The sequence below is a fragment of the Eumetopias jubatus genome, unplaced genomic scaffold (genome assembly GCF_037043125.1).
Source record: "Eumetopias jubatus isolate StellerSeaLion01/CBP00866 unplaced genomic scaffold, mEumJub1_p1.0 scaffold_1, whole genome shotgun sequence".
NCBI lineage: Eukaryota > Metazoa > Chordata > Mammalia > Carnivora > Otariidae > Eumetopias > Eumetopias jubatus.
In genome coordinates this window covers 120,873,610-120,882,696 of record NW_028274807.1, presented here as the reverse complement: position 1 = coordinate 120,882,696, position 9,087 = coordinate 120,873,610, and positions in this window count along the sequence as shown.

The window sequence follows — 9,087 nt, the reverse complement described above, 5'->3', positions numbered from 1 at the left end:
GAAAATGTCATTCTTTTGCAGGTATTCCATTGTTTATCTAGCTTGTCCACCACTGATGGACATTTGTGTTGTTTCCAATCCTTTGCTATTAGAAACAGTTCCATAATGAAGACCTTGGATCACATTTCCTTTCCCACCCGGTGGGTATGTCAGAGTGCTTTAAAACCTCTGCCTTTGTCAGGGAGGAGATGACATAATCATGTGGGTTGACTTTTTGGCCCTCTATTAAAGATGAACTATCTCTTATAAATTGCCTTTTGCACAAATCAAAGCCTAGGTGACAGCAGGTACTTTTCTCTTCCTCCCTAGCACTGCCATGGCTTCCTCCCCACCCCATCCCACCCCCAGCCTGGGGCTCATGTTAGTCCTCACATTGCTGTTGGCATCTGGCTGAGTTAGGAAGGGATGCCTCTTCCTCAGGGTAGGGACAGCTCCGTCCCAGGGAGAGGCTTGGATTTAAGCCTCTCTCACCCAGCTTGCTCTCCACCAGGGTTTCTCAACCATGGTACTGTTGCCGTTTGGGGGCCACATAATTCTCTGTTGGGGGTGGTGGTGGTGGTCTGTCCTATGGACTGAAGGATGTTTAGCAGTATTCTTGGCTTCTACCCCTAGATCCCTGTTGGCGCCTCCCACAAGGATGTCTCTAGACATTGCTGAATGCCTGGGAGAAGGGTACAAAATCACCCCTGGTTGAGAACCACTGCTCTAGGCAGCTGTACCCCTATCCGGCCAGTTCCCCATCTCTTCTCACCTGGCTCTGGGATGCTCAGGCCATCAGTTGTTTGCACAGACCCTGGCTCTGTGTTCCTCCCTAGCCAGCTCGGGGCCTATCCCAGGGGATCAGCTAGGGCAACCTATCTCAGCCCTGCCCAACCTGAAGGTGCAGGAAGAAACTCTTGTGGCTCAGTCAGTGGACAGGTGGGGTCTGGCATGGACTGGGTTCTCTGTGGCATCACTCAGGGCCAGCCATGGCCCTGGGTTTCCCAGCCTGACTCACCAGAACAGAGAGTCAGCCAAAGGCTTAAACAGTGAACTGGCCATTTCTTGATCACCCCAAACTAGTCTAAGCTCTTCTTCCTGCTCCCCTGAGTCATCCAGCTCAGCAGCTGGATTTCTGACCCTCCCTAACTTTCTCTCTTTGTGCTGAGTCTCCTGAGATGGCTTATGCCAAAGGCCCATCAGAGTGCCTGGCACGCAGCAGGGGCCCAGTCCGTTCTGGCTGTCTGCCATGCCCGCAGTGGTCCCTTCATGTTCTAGGCAGAGAGGCATGGCCCTCCTTACCTGTGTCTGGTCCTCCCCTGTCCATCCCAAAGGACCAACATCGGGCCACTCCTCCCTCCTCTGGCCACTTTGGACATGGCCTGCTCCTCTGACTTCACAATTCAGAGCTGGCCGGCTGGGCACATGGCAGTTAATTCAGCCTGGTTGTGCTGCATTTGATCCCTGGTGAGTCAGTAGACTCCTGCCCTTCTGGGTCTCCTCCCCGAAGGGCTCTCCCAAGTGTGGCCTCTGCTGGTTGTGCTGTTCCATGCAGCTGGGGGCCAGTTGTGAGGCTTTAGAGGCAGAGTGCTTGGTTTGAAGCTGAATGTGTCACTGTCTAGCCGAGTGATCTTGGGGAAGTGGCTTTTCCTTTCTGTGCCTCAGTTTCCACACCTGTAAAATGGGGACACTCTGACTACCTACCCCTTAAGGAGGTGAGAAGCAAAGGAGACAATGGGTAAAGAGGGGTATGGCACAGAGTATACTCCAAACATACTGCTGTTTGGGCCAGAGAAGCCTTACGAGTGAGGGAAAAGGCAAGGGACAGAGGGTTCTGGCCTGTGTCCCCTTCTGGGGCCTTAAGGTCAGTCCAGTGAGTTGAGGTGAAAAGTGCCCTGTGAGTGTCACGAATCATTAGGTATCACCACGGTTATCCTTCCTCAGCCCTCTCTGTCCTGCTTGATTTAATCCATTATTCAATATCTTTTGGAGTTTCTTTTTGTCTGGGGTGCTATCACTTGTGATGTGTAAAAGCAAAGAGAATAACTGAGAAGGGTGTATAAAGAAGAGAGGAGGATCTGTGTGGAGTTGGCAATCTGTGAGGGCTCCCTGGAGGAGGTGAGGCTCCAGCTGGATCTTGACAACAGGCAGGATCTGAGGGGTATGGAGGAGGGGAGGGGAGGAGAGGAGAGAGAAGGGAACAAAGGAGTGCTGAGGAAGGAGCAGGCTTGTTAATGACTGAAAGGGAGAGAGATGTAAGCACTCTACATCATCCTAATTGGGCTTGCTTCATTCCCTAGCCTTAAAGAACAGCAGTGGAGATCCTGGAGCAATCCCAAAGAGCCACCAAGAGCACGGAGAAGAGGAAGCAGGCCAGTGGGGAACCACCCTGAGGCTGTGTGTGTACAATGGCACTCATAAGCACAGTGAGCAATCCTGGGGCAGAGGAGGGGAAGACAGGAGACAGCCAAGGGCCCCCAGGGTGAGCTCCTGGGGGAGAGGAGAGCTCAGAGGAGCTAGGGAGCAAATGTGCTTTTCATTCTTTAGTGGATCAGTCTGCTCTATGGGGATAAATTAGAGCTCAGGGAGCCATCTCCATGAAATGATTCACCGATTGCCCACAATCCTTGTAATCGCCTTCTGTGGTGGGCAGTCCTGTCCCCGAATTACCGAGAGGTCAAGCAGCTTGCTGGGTGTTCCCAGTTGTTGGGAGCAGCAGAGCTTCCTTGGGCCAAAGGGGTTGGAGCAGAGAGCCCAGGAACAGACTCTGAGGCTCTGTCCCTTCCCCAAAAGACGCTCCTTGCCAGATGCTGGGGCAGAGTGTGCCTTCCAGCTCCATCCCCACCCTCTTTGCAGGTCTCCCACACCCAGAGACTTGATGTCTCCTAGCAGGGGACAGGCGGCGACATACTCCTCCCTCATGCTTATAAAGAAAACCTTCCTCATCTGACATCACACCCCTGCTTCTCTTCTAAAGAGCTCATTTTATTTTGGTGACTTGTAAAAAAATCTTCCCTTTTCCTGTGTTCAGATATGCTTCTGGAGTTATTTTGTGGAGAACGACCCTACTCCAATCCCTGAGTTGTCAGGGTGCCATCTGTGAGGTTAATGTCTGAAGGGATGAGAGGGGCCCAGCAAAGCTGCCTTCCTGTGTCGGCTGTGTTCAGGAGTGAGAGGGTTTGTCAAGAGGCCACGGGGGCTAAGGGGCACCAGGGTCTACTGAGGATGCTCTTCTTTGATGTGTTCATGAATATGCAGATGTGCAAATGACACACCGTGGGTTAACCTGGGGATTTAGTTCTGTCCAGAAAATGGCTCTGCAGAGTGCAACCTTTCCTTGACACATGACAATTGTTGCTACAGATTGTGACACACACTGCATGGGGAGTCTTCCCTTCCTTCTCTCTCACTGTTCTTTGCTTTCCTAGCTATTTTATTGTGGACAATTTTATTTTTTTTTAAATTTTTTTTTTAAGATTTTATTTATTTATTTGAGAGAGAGAGAGAATGAGAGAGAGAGAGCACGAGAGGGAAGAGGGTCAGAGGGAGAAGCAGACTCCCTGCTGAGCAGGGAGCCTGATGCGGGACTCGATCCTGGGACTCCAGGATCATGACCTGAGCTGAAGGCAGTCGCTTAACCAACTGAGCCACCCAGGTGCCCTATTGTGGACAATTTTAAACATACATAAACACAGAGAGAATTGTATATGGAACTCCCATGGATTCACCACCAGCTTCAACAATTATTAACCCATGGCCAATCCTGTTTCATCTATATTCCCACCCACCCCCCATTTCCAAAATTATTTTGAAGCAAAGCCCACATATGTCCATATCATTTCATTTGGAAACATTTTGAGAAGTATCTCTAAAAGGCTCGTTAAAAACAATAACACAACACCATTATCACAACTAAAAACCAATAACACAATTCCTTAATATCATCAAATATCCAGAAAGTGTTCACTTATTTCATATAGTTTTTTTTAGTTTGTTTGAATAAGGATCCAAACAAGTTTCATACATCGCCATTGGTTGATATATATCTTTTTTTAATGGCCTGTCTTTTCATTTAAAAATATAAACATCGGGGCACCTGGGTGGCTCAGTCGGTTGAGTGTCTCTTGATCTCAGCTCAGGTCTTGATCTCAGGGTGGTAAGTTCAAGCCCCACACTGGGCTCCACGCTGGGCATGGAGCCTACTTAAAAAATTTTTTTAAATATAAATATAAATATAAATATATTATGTAGTCATACTTTCTCTTTCTTAGATAAATAGTGGCTTACTGTATCCTTTTCTTTTTTAAAGATTTTATTTATTTATTTACTTGAGAGACAGAAAGAGAGTGGGGGACTAGCGGAGGGAGAACAGGCAGACTCCACACTGAGCGCAGAGCCTGACGTGGGGCTCGATCTCAGGACCCTGAGATCATGACCTGAGCAGAAACAAGAGTCAGATGCTTAACTGACTGAGCCACCCAGGTGCCCCTATCCTTTTTTTTTTTTTTTTAACTTAAAACCACTTCACAGTAATACAGGGGGAGCCTCCTCCTTCCCCTCCCTGGTGGCATAGCGCTGCATCGTATGACTGCGCCGTAGCTTCTGGAACCCATCCCCTGCTCCGTGGTTGTTTCCAGTCTTTTGCTGTAACAAATAGTGCTGCAATGAACAGGTTAAGTCTTTTTCTATTTTTGTGAGTGTATCTTTAGGATAGATTCCTGCAGGTGGGATTGCTGTGTCAACGGACAAATACTTAAAAAGTATTCTTGGTAGATGTTGCCAGATTTCCTCCCTAGGCTCGAACCCTTTCACCAGCATCGATGCGTCAAAGTGTCTGTTTCCTCACTAATGGGCTGTGTTGTCAAAAGCTTGGCTTTTTGCTGGTTGTAAAAGGGTACCTCACGGTAGTTTGCCTTTGCATTTGGGGAGGGTTTCGACTCGCCATGGAGTGAGCAGTCATTTCCTTATTTGGCCAGGACTGTAAAAGCTCCCGTGGGTCCCCTCTGTCCCTGTGAGTGACCATTAGAATGGGGTGGGACTGCTGAGCACAGATAGGACCTCTGGGTTTGTTTGATTAAATTGTGTTCGTAAACCCCACCCATGGTCCTTATTCCTGCCTGTTACCTCATGTGAGTGACTGCTCAGTGTAACATGCTACCAGAAACGGTGCACGAGGCTCAGGGCCCCAAGGAGAGCAGGGTCTCCCAGGGTCTGGAAAGATGGGAGGTGCCCAGTGGGCAGTCACAGGTGTCCACCATCTTGGGAGGCTTCCCGCTGGGTCATGCCAGGGCCCACTTTTTGCGAGGTGGGGGTCACTTTCATATGGCTTCCTGCTATTCCAGCCATGGGGTGGGGTGGCAGCTCCCCTGGCTTGCTGCCAGAGGGTGAGAGCACCTTGGTAAGGGTGGTAGAGAAGGTGAAGACTGGCAAGGGTCTTGCCTCAGTGAGGATGTGGTCCAGCAGGCAGAGCCAGGACACACAGTGGGGTTGTGGGTTGTGGCAGTTTTGTGAACAGAGCCCTTTCTACTTTATCTACCCCAGTGCACCTCTGCAGACTTACCCCCTTTCTACAAAGATATCTGGGTCCCAATTTCCCAATACTCTGGCCCCTTAGACATCTATTTGCAAGGAGAATGCCTCTTGGAAAATGAAGCCTGGGTCCTGCGGAGTGCGGTGATTACTATGGGGCAGGCATAGATGTGGGAGCGGCGGGGGGGCATCACCCATACACTGGTGGAAGCCCCCACACACGTCCTTCCAAGGCCGTGTCAGGGCGGTGATTGTGCTGGAGTTCTCGACCCAACGGTCCTCTCTAGGGGTGGAGACCTTCTGGAGTAGAGGCCCAACAACCCAGATGGCAGGACCGGGAGGATTTTGGTGAAGTTACAGACACCTGACAGGATGGCCCCCAGGGCACTGGTTCAGCTGGGAGATAGCATCTTGTATAGTGGCATAGCTGGTAGGGAATGAGAAGAGGTCCGTCTCTGAGTGTTAGTCTGATTTCAGTCTTTAAATGGTCATTTCATCCGAGGAGCAATATGGTAGACGGAAAGACTGGAGATGTCATGATTCCATGCCTTGTCATGTCATGACGGTGATGTGGAGTTTTTTGGCCAGAAGCTGTTACTAAAGGAATTTTTTTTTTTTTTTTTTAGAATTTATCCATTTATTTGAGAGAGAGAGAGTGAGCGAGAGCAAGAGAGAGCACAAGTGGGGGGAGGGGCAGAGGGAGAGGGAGAAGCAGGCTCTCCACTGAGCAGGGAGCCGGATGTGGGACTTGATCCAGAGACTTCGGGATCATGACCCAGGCTGAAGGCAGACACTTAACCAACTGAGCCACCCAGGCATCCCTACTCAAGGAATTTTTAAGTGATATGGCATTAGCAATTAGGTGATACCAGAGTCACTAAAAGGTGAGAAAGGGGTCAATATAATTTATCTGCCTACTGCTGGCCAGTCAGCATACCTCCCTTGGGACAGGCTTATAAAGGGATTTAAAGTGGGAGGTGGGGGGCAGGTTATCTGAGAAGGTGGGCAGCTAGAAGCAGCCGTTGCTGAGTTTTAGATAGAAGACTAAGTATTGACTGATTCTTGACCCACGTGCATTTGCTTTGTTTCCAGGAGGCCCAGGTTTGTTTGTTTGTTTGTTTGTTTATCACTTTTCCTGAGCAGTCCTGAGGTACTCAGGAAGTTGAAACTTAAACAGGAGATTTATTTCGTGCTTTCACTTTGGATGATAACTCTTAAAATACTTTTGGCCAGTAATAAATTTGAAAAAGAAATATGAACTATATGTTTTTACAACTTTTCCCACTGCCCTGCCTTTTAAGGAAGATGGTGGTTTTGTGTACTTTACCCTGGGCCTTCTTATGGAGCTAATCGAAGGTGTTGGGTGAAGGGAAGATTGGAGGCAGCCCCAACAGGTTTATTTAGTGGACAGAGAAGGAGTAGGCAGCTGTCCCTGGAAGAAGAGGGGAGAAAGAAAAGGGTGAGGGGTAGGAGGGGTGGGTTAGCAGCTGGAGTCCTTGCAGAGCTGAGGGCTCTCAGAAGTAACTGTGAACAACCATCTATGCGCTTTGTGCTGATTATAGCACCCTGCGTAAGATATGACTCCACCGGGTCTTGGTTTTCAGAAGAAAATGAGCTTTAGAGAGGTTCTGTGATTTTCTTGAGGTCACATGGCTGAAGTGGCAGGGCTGGGGACTGAATGCGTGTCTGGCTCTGTCTGACCCAAAGCCCAAGGTCTTAACCAGCTACGGTCTCCCGAATGAGGCAAAGATCTATGGGGGCCTTGGCATGCTGGATCTGATAGATAAGTCCGCTGAAGAAAATCCCAGAGAGAAAAATATGTCTCCTAAGTCATCATCAATATTGAAGCAGAACTTGAATCCCCATGTGAAATGAAAGCATGGGGCATATATTCTAAGCAGAAAAATCTATAAACAGTTAAAGATTAATGCACCTTAGTGAGGCTCCGGCCAGATTTAAAAAGAACAAATCTTGCTAGACCAATGTTTTTGCATTCCTGGGGCAGAATTATACAATGAGGGATGGAAGGGAGGCAGCTGGTCAAACACACATTGATTTCCAGGAAGCACGTGACCTGGCCCTCTGAGGACCGCCCTGAGAGCGGATACAGAGCAGGGCTGTGCTGACCCATGCTGAGGGGGAGGTGGCCTCCAAGGGAAGGGAGGCAGGGGTGGGGTGGGCCAAGATCCCCAATCAGTTTCAGGGCTGGCCTCAAGACCTCCGTCTAGCGCCTGTCTCCTTAGAAGCACTGGAGGGTGAATACGCTTTTTAGGCAGCTGGTGGGAGGTTTGTGCTTCCAGAAAAGGAAGAAATAGGCCAGGAGCTCATCAATTTAGGGACCAAAAACCCATTCCAAATTGCATTATAATAATCTTTGTGAAGACCCTCCTCATCTGTAAGCTTCCTTCGTGGTCTGTCCTGCCCACTGCCCCTGGACTGACAGAATCCAGGGCAAGAACACACCTGGGTTTTAGAGTCAGACTGCTCTTGAATCCCAGGCTCACAATTTCCTAGCTGTATGATCTTGGGCAAGTCACTTGATGTCTCTGAGCCATCACCTTGTAGCATAGTTTTGAGGACTCGGGAGCACACATCCACAGTAAATTCTAGTTTCCTTCTCTTGGCATTTGAGGCCCTTGACCATCTGGCCTCAGTGTCTTTTCCCAGCCCCGTCTGTACCCTTTCCCCCTGTAGTCCAGTCGCCCCATGTCGTCTTTCTGCTCCGGCACTGGTAGCTTCGTCCGTCTCCAGAACTCTCCCAGCCCAGCCTTATTCCCTGAGGTCCCCTGGCCCAAATACTCTCCCTCTTCCCTTCTCCTGGATTCTGAGAGCCCTGGGCTCTCCCAGTCGTGTTGTTTCATCCACACTGCCTCAGGGGGACAGAGCTCTTTCTCCCGTGCACACCCTTGGCACGCCTGCTTTGGCTCCCCCAGAGGCCCTGTCGATGCTCTGTGGCCAGCGACTGTGCCTCAGATTCCTTCCATGTTCCTCACAGCACCTGATCATGGGCTGCACACCCGGGAACATTAGCGCAGTGGATCCTCAGCTGAAGAATTGGGGCAAGTGTCAAAGCTGTGCGTTGATAGGTCCTTTTAGCAAACACTTCCTGAGCACCTGGCAGGTGCCTGGAATTGGGCTAGATGCTGAAGAGAGAGACGGAGAGAGACGCCGGCCTGAGGAAGATAGGGTCTAGGGGAGACAGGAATGTAACGAGTAGAGGCTTGTATGGAGTGCTTCCGGGACAAGCTGGTGGTTGGGCACAGGGCCAAAGTTTAGAAGGATGAGTATGGATTTGCCTGACCGAGGGTGTAGAGGACACTCCCAAGAGGGAGGGACGCATGCAAAAGCAGGGAGCTGGAGGAAAGCCTGGCATCTTCAGGGAAAGTGGGGTAATCGAGTATGGTGACTCAGGGCTGAGGGGAGCCGTGGGGGCTGGAGGGACGGGTTGGTCTGATGCAGTGCAAGAAAATGTGAAGAAACAAGTAAGGCCAGGCCATGGAGAACCTTGTCTGCTCTAACAAGCCATTTGGACTCTACCCTGTAGGAAATGGGGAGCCACTGACAAGTGTCAGGACAGGA